Source organism: Ischnura elegans, chromosome 3 (assembly GCF_921293095.1).
Source record: "Ischnura elegans chromosome 3, ioIscEleg1.1, whole genome shotgun sequence".
In the NCBI taxonomy this organism is placed as follows: Eukaryota; Metazoa; Arthropoda; class Insecta; order Odonata; family Coenagrionidae; genus Ischnura; species Ischnura elegans.
Window position 1 is genome coordinate 90,239,854 of NC_060248.1, and position 17,498 is coordinate 90,257,351.

At 36.4% G+C, this 17,498-nt stretch overlaps 1 long non-coding RNA gene across 1 annotated transcript in view; it reads left to right on the top strand.

The window, feature by feature from the left end:
- The window catches only part of LOC124155057, a 76,465-nt gene extending 71,088 nt beyond the window's left edge, over positions 1-5,377 (top strand). The window contains exon 3 of the long non-coding RNA XR_006864114.1: positions 5,339-5,377. This is a non-coding gene — a long non-coding RNA (uncharacterized LOC124155057). The remainder of the gene's footprint in view (positions 1-5,338) is intronic.
- Positions 5,378-17,498: the final 12,121 nt, after the last annotated feature.

Here is a 17,498-nt window from a genome sequence, read left to right on the forward strand (position 1 = left end):
CGAACTCCTTCGAAACTTTCACGTTATTAATTTAACTATCGTTTGTGCAGTTTTACTGTGACCTCATTTTTTTAGATCCGTTCACCGCTAATGCTGTACACCCAAGTTAAATTAATTACTTCGCGAACGTTGGAACCTTGGAAAAATCATAGAGGTAAATAGCTCATGTGCTACAGTTACACAAGAAGTGGCACACATTATTCCTCACGTCAGTAACCGAGATACCCTTGAAGAAATGTAAAGAATTTTAAATTGAATAAAACTGATTTTGCAGATAAAGAATAATCATGAAGGTAACGAAAGCCATATGCACCCTCTCTAATGTAGTGATGATTAGAAAAAAATATAAGCGTAGGATAACGCAAAAGTAGCCCGCCCGCCTTAAGGGTCTTATAGGGCCTACTGAATTATACCTACTAAGTACTAAAATTATATTTTTCGTCTATCTGCAAAAGTAAGGAGGCCATTGGTAAACAAATTCAAGTGGTAGTATGAATGATTCCGAGAATATTATAACACTTTGGCATCTCTCCCCATTGCATTTTCAATAATAAGACGACATTATATTGGGGATTGATTATGAATTTAACTTAATTTTGCTTATTTTTTATAGATGAAGATAAGTTTCTTATTGTAATTTTTAAACTTCGAAACTTATTATTACACAATCCAGTATTTTCTCATCCCATTTGTTATTTACTTCTCTAGTTCACTTTAGGAATATCAGTGAGTGCTTTGATGGCCCATAAGTACTCAAAGTCAACTAGAGAGATGCAAGATGCTAGGAATTATTGATGAGGGACTCTAGCTAAGAGACTTCAAGTCGTAACGCTGCGAAGGGTCATTATTGTCAAAATGAGGATGGCATTATGTGGCTAGGTTATCTTCTCCTCGACTTCATGCGGTGATTTTAGCCACAATGTGCTCGAAAGTTCGCACTCATGGCCTCAGTATTGGCGCGCGATGTGTGTTTGATACTGCAACGTTCGCGTATACGAAGCAAAACTGATGACCTGATGGCCCTTATCCTAGGTCCTCGTCTAGATGAGCTAAACGCTTTGAATCTAAACGGCCAACCCGAATGGACTTCATCTCACGTTGCGACGTGAGATGAAAGTCCATCGTCGCGTCGTGGGCTTAGCATCGCGATTTCTCACGTTCCAAGATTCAGTTTATATCGGCAGCACAGTTTTTGGAAAAAAGTTTGCGTTGATACGTTCTTTTTTAACAATTAAAAATGATTCAAATCATAGAAGAATTTGTGAATATATTTATATTGTTTGAATATACAATACTTCCATATTACTTGATTGGCAATACTTGATATTTTTAACAGGTGATGAAGAGAGCACTTCGAAATGCAATTCTTTTATCATCACGCTTTTTAAGCACACATACATTTTTTATCCTCGACTAATGTCTATATCTACTCATAAATTTATGTCACTTTTTATGTTATTTGTTCTGGCGGAAATTCACATTAGTGACTACGAACTCCCTCATGCAATTCCTTCATTTAAGAATTGACGCCTCCTAAATAATAAAAAAATATAATGATAACAGTCATGTTAAGTTTTTGTCTCTCGATATTAAAAAATGCTTTAATTTTTTAAATAAATATTGGTTAAAATTTTTTGATTTTTGCTCATTCCTTCACCATATTTCGGAATCACGACTATTATAATTTATTCTCGATTGGGTGCATGTGTTTTTCACTCCAGCTGAGGTTTGTGCTTCCTTTTCTATGAAAATTCTTGGCGTATTTTTGCAAATGATTGCGCTCCACAAATGCCACTTTGCGAGTCTTGCTGTCACTCTCACCGAGTTGCTGGCCGAACACTTCGTCAAATGGCGAGTAGATTCGAGCGAGACTATTCGATCAGACCAACCTCATAAAATATTCATTCGTAGTTCCTGGAGGCGCATTTCTCTAACTTTCACATTTCTAGATTTCCCCCTCGAAGTTAGCCCCATAACCGAAGAAGTCAAAAAGTAAAATGTGATGTGGGATTTCGTTCACTCATAAAGTTATTAGCTTTCAGGGTACTTCGAAGTTAAGCTCGTCCGTAGGTTCTTAGATTGAAAAATACCCTGTGACGGTTAACCCAATATAACTCAATGCTGCTTCTAAGTAGCATTAAAAAATTATACATTTTCGGCTCTATTCAGGAAAGATTTAAACTCCGCGTTATTTTGTGCTATAAAGTTTAATGACGAAATATGTAGCTGCTACGATAACTATGATTAAGTAGGACATTTTCACATTTTTAGAATGAGAACTTTAATTTTAATTTAATGAGTCTTGAAATTTAATTTCTACCAGGTGCAGCTTTGGTTTAGAAAGGGTTAAGAATGTATCGGTAAAATGGCTGAATGGGGAGGTTATGAAAGAGTGAGAGATAAAGGGGAGATGAGTGACTTTTAGAAGAAGTTAATGGGTGGAAGAAAACTAACGACCGCTGCATAAAATATCTTAATAAATAAAAAAAATTATTGTTGTAAAAAATCCATTTTATGGTTATTTTCAGTTGTAGCATGTAAACTTTCCCAGTATTAAGTCTGGAATTAGCTATATTGTTTCATGATGAAGATTAACAACTTCCACAAAGTAACGCCTAAAATGATTTTTTCTATTCGTTCGTAGGTCATTAATTGAGGTTCGCAGGAGAGTCTCTTCACGTAGCCGTTTGCCTCTTCTTCTCAGAACTTGCATCTAGTAGTTTTGATTTAATATCGTGTAATTCCAGCTGAAAAAGCAATTATCATTGCTAGTGGGCTTACGGAACTCCTAAAATCTGCTTTTTGCACGTCCAAAATCTTATGGTTCAATGTTTTATGCGAGAAGTACGTAGTATTACTCTAAAAGTGCAGAGGAAGATTAATGAACAGTGCCTTCATTAAAATTTAATGGGAGACTAATCCTATTAACCGGATTGCCTCCTCAAAAATACTCTTGACAAAGTCAACCTATCATTTTATCCGTCTTTGGCCGTTCAACGCTTCCGGCATTTAAAATTCATCAGACTCCCTTGATCACTCTAATGAGATTACTCCATGTGCAAAGTCTCAGTCATTAGTCCATGATGCAGTAGATCATGCAACAGTTGAAAATGCTAGCTTCTTCAACTCTGCTTCTGGGGAAGGTACTTGAGTAATAATCTCTGGCATTATTGTCACTAATTGGAAATCTACAGTGAATGCCTTCACGATACACGAGTACTATCTTTATAGTATTTCAGTTTCAATTCCACAAATGGGGCTCCTTTTCCTTCAACAAGGTGGAAAATACTTAACGGAATTACTCCCTGAAGCAAGTCATCAATCTCAGAGAAAACTTGTGTATCTTGGGAATCTGCAAGGTTTTAAGGCACTAATATAATATTCACAAAGATCGATAAAAAATAACAAATTTTCTTAATAAGTATGCTTAGTGTTTCTTGCTTCTGTTGCGGAAACTAATTGGAGTTATAAACTTCTTGGTTTTTCAAATTTCTTCAAATTTTGGAGCAATGAATTCATGTCTATTTTAAATGACGCAAAACTTGATAAATATGGAAATGAATGCATTACAATATTTCTAGCTAAGATCATATCTATCCTTATCTTCAAACGATATACTGAAATTTTAATTGCAATAATAGAGTTTTTAGCGTTCAAAATGCATACTTGGATTTTTTTGATGGGTAACAGATCTCAAAATCTTAGTTGAAAAACCTCTTATTATTCTTTACTTAATATGCATGAATATCTGAGAAAGTATCGCCTTAAACTCTCGTCCCGAAAAAAAACGTATAAGCATAATTTACTGAGAAAAATCACTTTTTTCATCAGATCAGTAGGGTTAATAATTAACTATGCTGGTGATCATAGGCGGATTTAGGGGTGGGGCACGTGGGCACGTGCCACCCTCGGACGCTTAAAAAATGGACAAGATTTTTTATACGGCTATCATTGCGTACCTTTTATTTTGTATTACGGAGCCTCAATCATTTAATTTAGTATTAATAACTTTCATATCGATATAAATGGTATATTTTCTACAGTAATTGTTGAATTTTGTTTTTAACCTCAAATATGAGAAAATATCCGCCCCTACTGGTGATGATATTTAACCTACTTCGCTTCATCTAATTCTACCCTGTTCACCCTCTTGGTATGCTTTCTCCATTATTCGTTTATTCACCATCATCCAGTTCCTTTTTGATTCCTATATTTTTTGATAGCTTGATCACAAGAAATCCACTCTGTTGAGGCCCACCATTTTGGCTTCCCGCATTAATAAAATTGCGCCATGGCTCAATTACGCCTTATTTCTCTCATTGCTCATTTCACTCTCACACTCTGTCCCTGTAATCTTCCCCGCTCAGTGGCCATTTTCATTCCGACCACGTTCAAACTCCCGCCCACTGTGTCAGGTTGAGGAAAAGGGAGACCAAAGCCAGATGCTCGCCACGCCATCTCTGAACGTACATTGGCCTCGCAAACGGTGTCGTTATTGGCATCGTATAATCTCTCCTGAACCTCCACCAAAATAGCTTCCATCGTGCGCCAAGCAATTTTTTGTCTGTTTTAACAAATATTTCGACGATTTTAATTTTTCCTTGTGAATAATATTCAGGAACTCTTTTCGGGCTCTACCCATTTTATTATTTTAACCAGGTTGATTAATTCGTATTGGTCGACATTTCGGAAAACAACTCGTCTTCGATTCTCAAGGAGTGTCACTGTTTGAATGTTCAATTTGAAACTGAACCGAATTGACCGTTTTGCGAGTACAATACAAGGGCTCAGGTGTCGCCCGATTGGCTGATGGTCTTTTGAAGTGCTTTATGCACAATGCTTGTGTTTTTTTAATTACAGGTTTCTGTGTTTTGCTAATATGAAAGCCAGTATCACGATTGATTTTTTTATTCAGGCGGATTTCGATTACTTCCTTAATTATGCGGTTCCAGTAAAGTTGTGTACATCTATTTACGAGCAAAAGGATCCATTTGAGAGGAAACATTGTAGATTAAATTGCAATTTCAAGCACCTCACCTTAAGACATGATCAGTTGCATCTGAGTGGCATCGAATTTATCCATCCCAATTTTACTAAAATTTAAATTCCAGGCGAGAAAATTCCATTTCGTTGGTGTCGAATCTTTCCATTTTTAAGTGCAAACGAAATGTTTTTAAGTTTTCCAGATACAAGGGACGTTATATCTTACAATTAGTAGTTATATTTGACTTCAATTTAATTTCCTAATTAATGTTATATTGCATCACATGCCTAAGATTTGCATTAAATAATGCAATTACTATCATTAGGCTTTGTGTTAATTGTAATCAATATTCAGTTTCAGGTGAAAACAGAGACCAAACATATGCCCGACATACTGCAGGCATGAATTGGAATCTTGAGCACGAGAAGAATTGATTTTTTGGAGGAAAATAAGCACAACTTTCTCAATATTCTCCTTGAATTTTCCTTAAAGTTATATGCAATAAAAAATTGTATATAGTAGGATATACAATAAATAATTGATAACCTAATGAATATGTAGTTAAGGGTTAGAAGCGCTTTTTAATTAGTCTTTACAGGCACATCACTGTGCATCGAACGTAAATATTGATGAAAACTACAGGAAACGAGTAGCACATGAGAGGAAATCGGGAGATCGGGGTTTGAATCCCGGATGAGCCAAATGATTTTTTCATGCCAAATTTCATCCTTGGTGTTACTTAAAATATTGATTGGATTGTCAATAGCAATATATTTTGTGTCTGTGATTTGGCTATTTTATAATCCAAGTGTTTTGTTCTGTAGCACCTTGTGCTCTCCTGTAAATCGCTACATTTTCCCTTCAATAGTTAATCCAATGGTCAAATGATATTAAAAAGTTATGAGTTTTTAACTTAAGTTTCATTCGTGTTTTTTTCATTTGATAAAGTCCTTAATCCAATGTTGCTCCTAAGTAAGATCAAAAATGCATAAATTTTCTGCTGTATTCAGGAAATATCTTAACTACGAATTATTTTGCAGTGTAATTTGCAATGACGAAATCAATAGCTGCCTCAACATTTATGATTGAGTGCAAAATTTTCAAGTTTTCAAGATGAAAAATCTTGAAAGTTGATTTCTTCCAGAAGCAGCTCCGGGTAAAAAGGGTTAAATGTTCTGAACTTCATAAATAGACTGCATTTTTAATATAACTCTGATTGCCCACCATCGCGCTCGGATTTTCGGAAATTGAATTTTGGATTTTAAGTTTTTTAAACAGAAATTAATGTTTACTATTGTAGAATCAGAAATAATCTGATGTGATATCCACTGATGTGAGGAATCTGTAGCGTCTTCATTGTTTCAAGTTTTCCTTTTCGGCGAATATATCACTATTAGCCATAAGACACACGGCTATTGCTTTCGTGAGGTGTTTTGTACAATACAAACTTTATAATTGCCCCCGACAACAAAGTGGTATATTCCATCGAATTCAAATTATATCTATTATTATCCCAACAATTCAATCGAATCGGCGTTTAGCCAATTCTAAAAACTTTCATTAAATTAAAATATGAAGTCTTTGCGAGATATTTTTCAGCTATTTTTCCTGCTTTATGACTGCAGCAAAATAAATTTCTTGGGTTCCTCTCTTCATTTCAGTAATAGCGATTTCTACGCTCCTAGTATGTCCTAGATGGTAAAAAAGCGCATTTATGAAATGGATTCGGGCTTTTAAAAAATAAAGGAAGCTATTCTGTTCTACGAATTACACATAAGAACGGGAATGGATATATTGCTTCAGTTTCTTTTCATCACGACTATTTGACTGAAATCCTGGAATTCCGATGAAATTCCTTTCAGTACAGTATTCATCCACTCTCAATCGGAGGCTCTTTGAGAGCCTTAGCAATCATTTCTTTATTGAAACTCATCGCAGACGATAGGGAGGCGTTTTCCTTTTCAAAAGAAGAGTGTATTTTATATCGAAGCTTTGCTCCACCTTGTCTTCGGATCCTTTCTAGTTCCGATCGCTCTCATTGAAATATCTATTTCAGCACTTAAAACGTATATTCCACTCAATATCGCGTGGCTACTCTCTTCCTCTTTGAGAAGAATTGAAATAGAGAAAAAAATGTGTGTACTCCCGAGTATCTTCGCGAAAACTTGTAGATTACCTTTCCGGTGAAGTTCTCCGTCGCTAAGTTCGTTTTCCGATGTGGGCTCTACCGGTCGAAATTTTTCATCTTTTCCGCAGCTCCGTAATTTTTGATTCTGCACTTTTGCGGAACACATTGCTCCAATTCCGGACTCAACTCTCTTCCGATGCTATACGACGCTCAATAACGATTGTGCGGTGATGGCGGATGTTTGAGAATCGCCTGGAGGGTTTCATTAGTGGAGGTAAATATGCAAACTTTATAATTGTCCCGGACTACAGAGTGGCAAGCATTTTCAATGCACTTTTTTTCACAGGTTTTCTGTGTTTTACAATAAGAATAACAAATCTATCTATCCATACATTAACTTCCTTGCGGCATAAGTAAATATTGAATTTACGAGATACGTTTATGAATCTACGTCATATTACTGGAATGAAATTATATTGTTCTGGAGATTAATTAATTGCTATACGCAAATACGAATTTATAAGGTTTAATCCATGATCGAGTGTTAATGGACGACTCCAATGCATTTTTGCATTCAGATACGCAAACTTGCATTCAAATACATTCAAGTTTTCATATCTGAATGCAAACACTTCAAAATATCGAAGTAAGGAAATAATTAATAGTATCTCTTCTGCGCATATTTTTGCTCAGAAAATATGGCAACTATAATGATATGTATAACAATTGTTCGAAAAGCTAATAATATTGTTCACCAATACTTTCAATCATTATTCTTATACATAATTTTATTATTTAACAAGTCTAGCAGCCAAAATAAAAAATATTTTACTTTTAGCTAATATTTGGTTTATTTTGTCCTTCATTCAGTTTGGCACGGACAGCAAGCATAGCTCAGTCTATTTTCCTACATTCAGAAACGAAGATGCATTATTTGCTTTTGTTGAAATGTCCTCACCACTTTCAATTACCGCCGAAGTGGTTTTCCTTCATGATGAATCTTAATGAGATCTTTTAAAATGTGGTTAAAATCATTCAAGCTTTTTTGAAGCAAGCGCACCATTTCCTTGAAAGCTACCTTTTTCTCTCCAATTCATTTCATTCTGGTGGATGAATCCAGTAATCGCTAAAATTACTATCTGCAATGTTATTTTTGAATGAAGCTAGTATTAAAAATTTCACTATAATTATAAAATTATTTCTTTGATAACTATCATCAATAAATTCTCAATGTATTAGATGAGAGTCAAAATGCAATATTGATCATGCATGGCAATATTTTGTGTGATTTGAGGCACGATGTGATCGGAGTTCTTAATATTAGTAAAATTGGACATTGTAATATTTCCACACTCACAACTTTTATCACTTCCAAACTCAGTGGAAATATTTCAATGTCCAATTTCACTAGCATGGCAATATTGCCTTATCCCCCATGTACAAAGCAATTCTATGGCGTCAATTTTCTTCGCTCCATTTTATGAAAATGGTTTCAGTTATTTCTGCCAAGCCGTCCATAGTGCAGATGTTTGACGCCAAACAATAATAAAATTTTCAGGCTGAGTATATCCTTGAAAGGATATCACGTTCTTTTGAAAAGTACGCAGAGACGATAGTAAAAAATATGGTAATATTTTTTTGGATATGCATTCTTCCATGTGAGCTTCCTTTTCGAGATATAGGATGCAGCATTTCCCAAGGGTTTAAGGTATCCGGAAAGCTTTGAGACCTCCATTTTCCACTTGAATGCGTTCTGTATGGATATATGGAGGAATTTCTTTGAAAAAGAGCTAAGGGTCAGCTGCGGGTCCATTTATTCGAAAGGAGGCTAATGCTTGAGTGCATTTTAAGATGACCGCTCTTCGTTATCATTTTTTAGAACACTTAGGATAATCCAGATGGTGCTCAAACGCTCCGAAGAACATATATAAGATAACAGACGAGTAGCAAGCGCAATAGCCAAGGTCACCTTTGCAACATCTGTGTTTTACATGCAGTAACAGATGACGTTATTCATACTGCCTATTTGCATTGATTTTCGATCATTTTTTTATTCTTTCATATGCACACTCCAAATAGTGTAAGTTGTGAGCAGCCGCATTCGATTCAATTTTCCTAAAATAATCATTAAACATAACGAAAGTTTAAATACCATGCATTTATATAATAATTTTCATATAACTTTTAAGAATAAAACGCCTTATGTAAAACCTAAGTAAAATAAAAGTAATTAAGGCCAGGAATTTGAGATCTTATTCAACCGAATAGTTGATTTTATCGCTTCCCTAGACTGACTATGGTCAATGAATAATGTTGCAGAGCAGGGGCAGGGAGCAGCTATTTCCCACTACCAAACCCAATTTGCGATTGTTTTAGACTCGTGAAAAGGAATTGATAGTTATATTAGAAGGAAATTTTTCTAGAGCTATAAATAGTATATTAAATACATGATGCAAGTAGCATTTTCACTGCCGAAATTGGTATGAAAATAATGAGCAGATATTTTTCGCGGTAGTTCTAACTTTTCTCTCTTAGGTTATATGTAGTAATTTATTGCTTTGATTTTGAAGGGCAATTGAGACAGTTCGCAGAGAGAATAATTTATCTTCAAGATATTCATTACGCGTACGTAAGACTTGAGAAACGGTTCATAGAGAGGCTCACTAGACATTTCTTGCTGCTGTTGAAGTATTTGGTTCTACAGATCTCTGTATAAGTACCCCATCCACTCTATTACGAAGAAGAGAGCCATCCGTTCAGAGAGAGCTTAACCTCGTAACCCTATGGTAAGGCAGGGAGTTCCCCAGGGGCACTTAATTGGTCCACGGGAGTGTTCGTGATGAAAAGCAGCGGAAATGGAGACACAAGGAGATAATGAGCAGATACTTTTCGCGGCGATACCAATTTTTCTCGCCTTCCTTATATGAAGTAACTTATTACTTTGATTTTGAATGGCAATTGAGATAGCTCGCATGGGAAAAAATTTATCGTCGTGATCTGCATTGCGTTCAACTTGAGAAGCAATTTAAATAGGTGTCACTCCGAAATGTCTTGCTGTGGTCGAAGTATTTGGTGAAACAAATCTCTGAACAAGTACCCCAACAACTCTTTCACGGAGAGAAACATCCGTTCAAAGAGAGGTCTCCCTCGTTCCGCACCACCCAATGAGCAAGCAGGGAGTTCCCCAGGGACGCTCACTTGGTCCACGGGAGTGTTCGTGAGGAAAAGAAGCGGGAAAAGGGGACGCAAGGAGATGGGAGAATCGAAACGTAGGCGCGTGAGATGTTGTGGCGAGGATCGGCGAAAGGTACGAGAGGGAGGCAGGAGGGGTTGGTGATCGCAATGATTTCCCTTTGGAGCCTTTTCTCTCGCACACGACGGTGGCTCCACCCGGACCGTCGCGGTGTTCGCTCGACTCAGGGTCCGAACGAAACGTCTCCGTGAGCAAGGGTTGGGTGCCAGGCACATACACTACATACCTACACAGACACATATGTGTGCGCTCGAATTGGGGGCGGCCGCAAGGTGGAGGATGTTCCATGAATCCACTCGTAAACCTCGGGGAGAAGGTCTTGCGGGTGGTCCAGGGAGTGGTGCCCGGGGTAGCCGTTCGAATGACTGCCCGCTGAAGCATTCATCGAATAAGTAAGGGCCCGTCTGGTAAGGTGGAGTGAAGTATTGAAGGGAGAGGGAGGCGGAGTGTGGTCTGGTTGAGGAGTTGTGTCCGAGGAGAAAAAGAGCACTAGAGTGGGTTCTGCGAAGTAGTGGGGAGGAGAATAAAAGGGGAGTGGTCGACTGAGTGGGCAAGCGATAAGAAAGGTTGCAGGAAGGGTATCGAGATTGGAACGCGGGGGGAAAGAATGGTTTTTACGAGAAGGCGCAGAGGTGGAGAAGAAAACGAAAGAGGGGTCCAGTGTAGTATGGATAATATCAAGTTAGGAAAGAAAGGGTGAGAGGAAACATAATCATAGATGCACTTACATTTTCTAAATAAGAAAAAGACCGGGACTACTTAGTTGGTCACATTACGATCGATTGAATCCAACAGTAACTGTTGAATCCAACAGTAACTGCTGAATTCATCAATAACTGTTGGATTTATCTGTTACTCTTAGAGTTAACAGTTATTATTAGCTATAACAGTTACTTACCGTTAGTTTTAACAGCTACTTTTAGTTGTAACAGTTAGTGTTAGTTTTAGCAGTTACTGTTAGTTTTAACATTGGTCCTAATTTACTGTTGAATTCAACAGTTACTGTTGGATTCATCAGTTACTGTTGAATTCAACAGTGGTCCCAATTAGCTGTTGAAATTTCAACAGTTTTTTCGCTAAGAGGAGACATGATGGCCTGATAAAAACAATCGTAAAAGAACAGGTGGTAGGGAAGAAGGGCAAGGGGCTCGAATGAGTTACGTAGGACAGGTTATTAGGGATGTAATAAAAGAGACGAAATATGTTGCAATTAATGAACGGTAGGGCTTCCGGATACGAGAAAGGAATGAGGAACTGCGTCAAACCAATCATAAGATATTTGACTAATGATGATGATGTCACTTATATTGTGTGTTCTACAAATATTTAATGGTCTGATCCGTTTTTCGACACTATACACCGGTGGCGTAACTAGGAATAAGCTTTGGGAGGGATTCGATGGCCACCCCCACCCTCCACAAGCATCGAAAGGTCCGGGAAAAAGTTTGAAAAATGACATGCCTGGAAATACATTTTACATAACTTTGGCACTCAATATTTAACTTTAAGCAGATGCAGTCATTCCATGTCAAAACTATACAATAGCATTAAGAACTTTGTTTTATTTCTACGAGGTTTTGGGGGTATCTATCCCCTCATCCTCCCATAGTTACGCCACTGCTATACACTATGTCATTCTCAATGGTATTTCACTATTTTTACATCATTTTGGCACTAAATATTTAAATTTAAGCAGATGCAGTTATTTCATGTCAAAGCTGGAAAATACCCTTAAGAATTTTATTTATTTGTATGAGGCTATTGGGCGGGAATCTATCCCATCATCTAACCCATAGTTACGCAACTGCTATACACTGTCATCCTCAATGGTATTTGAAGAATGGAAAAAGGTATTTTAGAATGACATAGTGTCAAAACCTGGATTATGCCGTTAAAAAATTTGTGGCAAGTAAAATTTTAATGTATCTGTGATTATGTTTATTGTAACACAGTTCCACCAAATATCGTCATCCACCCTTACATTAGAAAGGGTGAGGTTTGGACTGAATAAGAAAAACTAATCACCGGTCGCTCCCATAAAATCATGAACACCTTTGCTAAAAGTATTATTACGAATGCCTTTGACTATGAATTGATAATGGGGAGTTCTGGAAATCTTCATGAAAGTCGAATCTTTTGAATTTTTGGAAAATTTTATCACTCGAGTAATATAATTCTGATACTTATGGGCAAAATTTAGGTCATAATGTACCAATAATTTTTCGTGTGCAAACGTATAAGTCCATTCATTCCATATATTCAATTCATTACATTACATTACATTCAACACGCATTAAAAACGGGTACCTACTATCAGTCAACTAATGAGTATATTTTGTTAGTGGCAGTTGCACTTTATTTATACATTATGTAAGTTTGATACACTTTTTGATACCGAACTTTAAAGAAACTAGTGGTGCTAGTGATATAATTAAGCATAAAATAACGCATAGGAGGATAGAAAAAATAAAACAGGACCCATAAATTTTAGAAGGGAAAATTGGATCGTATAAATGAGAATGTGACAATAATATGCATGTTAGGAACACAAATTTCTATCTTGTGAAAACCTCAACCCCTCCACAACTCGTGGTGGTATTAGTATTAGAGCTATTAGATTCAGAGGGAGAATAGCTAGAATATAAGGCGCTACTGAGATAATCTCTTGACCGAAATTTATTATTTAACGCGTCTTTGGTAGCAAAAAGTATTGAATAGATCGTTAGTTCAATTTTTCTTTCTGCCTTAAAAATATCATATGTAATACTGAGTGCTTTAGTAATGCCAATTCTTTTGATATCAATATAAATAAAAATATTTGACGCATAAATGCCCTCATGATCTTGTTTTACCTTTGCACCATTGCTTGTATCTTCAGCCAGTATATGTCATAGGGATTTTGGCGTATTCATTGACTTCTCAGCTGGAAAAACGTTGGTTCACCATGCATTAAAATGTGTACTTCCTTAGACAGGGAAAATTTTTTATGACTGATAATGGGCAATTCATATATTTCAAAGTGAATTTCCAGTTTCGTACATTTAAAATCCAATTTCTTAATGTAGCCTTACCTATTTCACCATTCGTCGCATTTACTTTACTTGCTTTTCGTCCTCAGTTCTTTCAACTGCTTAACCTCGTAACCAGCGTTTATCACATGATGAAATTTAATATCGCGACATTTTATGCGGTTAACAAAATGTACGCGGTCTCTCTTTTTTCAGATGTCAAGAACGTACAAGCTATGCGTTCGAGTTCCACTCTGTCGAGAATGAGAAAAAGATCTTCCAGCTATAAACCCTCATTTATTGAAATTTTTTCTCAAATTATAAAGGAAAATGATTCATAACGCATCGTTTTACGTCATTTCAACCTTCAAGCGACGTAATTGACTCATATCAAATACTGCCTTGAATACCAAAAGCAAAAATACGGTACGAAAATATAAAAGAAAAATTACGTATTCCTTACATCTTTTTTGTGATTCATGAATGCTTTGATAAATATGCATCAATTTTTTTATCGATTCATTAGAGCCATGACAATAATGGGAGGTGCATGTAATTTTTTTATGCAAATCAATTTGTCAAGATTTATTTTTGAACTCAATATTAGCATTAAAAAGGAGGTTCATTGACCACAATGTGTACTTGAAAAAGCATTTTTAAATTCATTGGTATACATAAATGCATAATGCATATGATAAAATGTTTATCGTAATGAGTTTGGACAACCAATAAAATAGAAAGATCCGTTTCGATATAAAATTCGATTTTGGACCAAAGTTTTGCAAATATTTAACAATTATGCATCTCTCTCCTGTGCGCGCAAATATTTTTTTACATGTTAGTGCTTGTTCGGTTACAGGATAGAATTTATATTTACTGGTATTTACATTATCCCCTATAAAATAATGGTTTTAAAAAGAATTTCTTCCATCAAAATTTCTGTGTGAGTTGAGTTATCGAAGGAAATAAATATGGGTTAAAATTCTTTACATAGTAACAGAAAGATAAGATTTTGCAATCATAGCTGTTTTACACTCACCCGAAAACCACGTTACCTCATGAATATTGACCATCAGCCATGATTTTCTATAGAAATTAATAGAGCACTTCGAAATATTATTTTTCATCGACGCCACATCCTCTATTTTGAATAATTGTTTCAATTTCTGACCTGAAGGATTTAGTTCATATGATTAGTGAATCAGAAACCAAAATAGTATTCAAACAGCAACGTCATAGAGATATGTCGGCGGTATGGGTATTCATAAGGGTATATGTGTTTCTACTTACAAAATTGCCTTGTTATAATACCTCTACGACGTAGAGGTTACACGGAAGACAAAAGATCCTCGTGTGCATGTCAAGAACAAACATTCCATCACAACGAAAACAACTCCTTCAATATCTGTGTAAGTTTAAAGTAAGCGCAATTAGCTTCATCATTGGGGGAAAATGATAACACCAATATTGGCTAAATGTCTTCATAATCTTCCGTTCTGATCCATAATTGACTCGCAAGAAAAAATACAATTCAAATGATTGCCTGCCTACTCTTCCCAGAAAAATATGAAGTAGTGGTCCATTAAGACATAAATCTAGACCATGGTCAACAATTTCTCAAAACCTATAAAACTTCGTTTCAAAATAATTATTCATTTATAGAAATAAAATCCAAAAATTTTAAGTAACACTCCACGTCTTTCCTTTTCAAGCAAATTTCTTCAGTCATCTGATGTTCTTTTTCCTTATATCCCTCTTTATCTGTTTAAAGTAAACATATACTAACTCTTCTACTTTTACGGTGAAATTATCCTTCAATGTTTCCCTCCATTAAATTTCTCATCTGATTAATACATAAAATTGATAGTGTGAGGCGTGACTTCGTGCAATGTAGTAAAAACGATGTGAAATTGAATAAACTTTGCAGATTTCTCTTAAATAACCGGAGATTAGATACTTTATATTTAGAATAGATAACGAAGATAACTTAGTAGTTTTACATAGGAAAGTTATGTAAAATGTACACAGCCCTTTCCTCTCAACATACTCATTATATCTCATGGCATTGAATAACGTCCGCGTTTTTCTCTGGAGCAAGATGCTCACTTCATACTAGTATTCAACAGTATTGAAAGTGTAACTGACCACCTTTTATATGTTTGTGCGGGTAGGAAAAGAAAACAAACCAGCCAAGCTAGAGAGCAGAAAGAACAGGGGAACATGATTTTCGGCTGGTGCGCATAGCTGCTGCCTTCAGAGAGTTTTATCGAATGGAAGATTGAGATTCACGCGGTTAGTTAGATTGAGAGTTGGTCTATGGGTGGGGGGGAGTGAAGCTATTAGTCTTCTCCACCCAACACCGCGGCTGGATACCCTTTCTTCCCATTCTACCTCACCGACTGGCTTTCTACTCCCATGGCTCAACCCTCGCTATCCTCACGCACAGTTTGTCTCGTTCCCTCAGTCCCGAGCTTAAAAAAATATCCACCCCCGGTTCTAACCTACGTTCCACCCCCCCTCTCTCATCAACCCGCCCAGTGCTTCCCGTTTGCTTTCCGCCGAAATACCGCTGTGGAGCAAACAGATGGTTATGCTAATGTCCGTATTCAAACAGATTCGCCAGTCGAGCGGAGAGTGCCCAGGGGGCAAGAGCATTTCGCCACCCCTTCTGTACATGCTGCACCAACGCCCGCGCCACCCCCGCATGATAAGCCAACCAACCCCCACCATCTGGGCCTGATTTAAACCAACAGTCCCCGCAGGAATTTGATCCGCGTCCACTGAATTTTTTGTCCGAGTCCATCGTTTTTATTAGCATCAGAATTGTTTTCTCTTTTTCTTCTCCAGAAAAAATGGAATAGTTCTCTCTCGGAAATTTTGAGGATAGACCTGATACCGTCAGTGTGTGTTGTGAATGTACAAGGTATTGAAGGGAAAATTACCGAAAGTATTGTTACTGGTGGAACTCTGCTGTGAGTGGCGTTTGTACCAAATGAATATTTACCCGTCTTTCCACGTCTGTTATGGTTGGTAAATATTGCGATTTCATGCAGATATTTTACTCATTTATTCATCCAGCAACGTATAATAGCATTGAAATTAAATACTAGTGCACGATGAAGCTTCTTTTAAACGTAGAGGAAATTTAGGGGTAGGCAAGAATGAATGATATTTAGGCACTGTCCATAACGCTCTATAAATGGCATGTGCTGAGGTAAAACAAAATTGCTCATTTACAGGCTCATGTCCATAGATAAATCTCAGTGAACTTTTTTTGTCATTTTTCATCGAGTTGGGCCTAAATTTTCCGTAAAATTGTTTCACCAAGGATTGTTTTCTCTACTTCCCTGGAATAATGAAATATTTATCTCTCGGCAATTTTGAGGATATTGTCATTAGTGTGGGCTATGAATGTACTAGATATAGATACGAAAATTACCACAAGTATTTTTACAGGTGGAACTCTGGTGTAAGTGGCGTTTGTACCAAGTATATTTTACACATCTTTTCGTGTTTGTTGTGATTGGAAAATATTAGGATTTCATACAGAAATATAACTCACAAATTCATCGAGCAACGCTATTCTAACAGTGAAATTAAATAATAGGGGACGCAAAATCCATTTGTAAGCGTACAAGAAACTTAGCGGTAGATAAGAACGGATTGCATTCAGATGCTGGTCATTATGCAATATAAAATTCATGAGCTGAGGTTAAACAAACTTGTTCCTTTTCAGACTTTAATTCATAGATAAATCCCTTTTTTTTCATTTTTCATCAAATAGAGCCCACGTTTCTCGTTTCTTTTTATTTCAATGAATTAATATTATTTACAAATCCCACGCAGAGTTATTACTTCAAGTTTTTTTCATGATGATCACTTTTCACCTCAGATTTTTCTTCTTTGGAGATACCGAATTGTTCAACATGTACCATTTACAGAGCATTTAAGACCGTATTGCTTTCATTATTTAAACTACATTAATGATTATCCCTTCGGCTACAATTTTGTCTTTTAGAATATACTTTCTAAAGAAAGGATCAGTTATTTACCGGGCCCATGCCTTTTATGTTGCAAAGTAATAGCTAGTATTTAGATTTAACGTTTCCCACTAATTTCTACAAA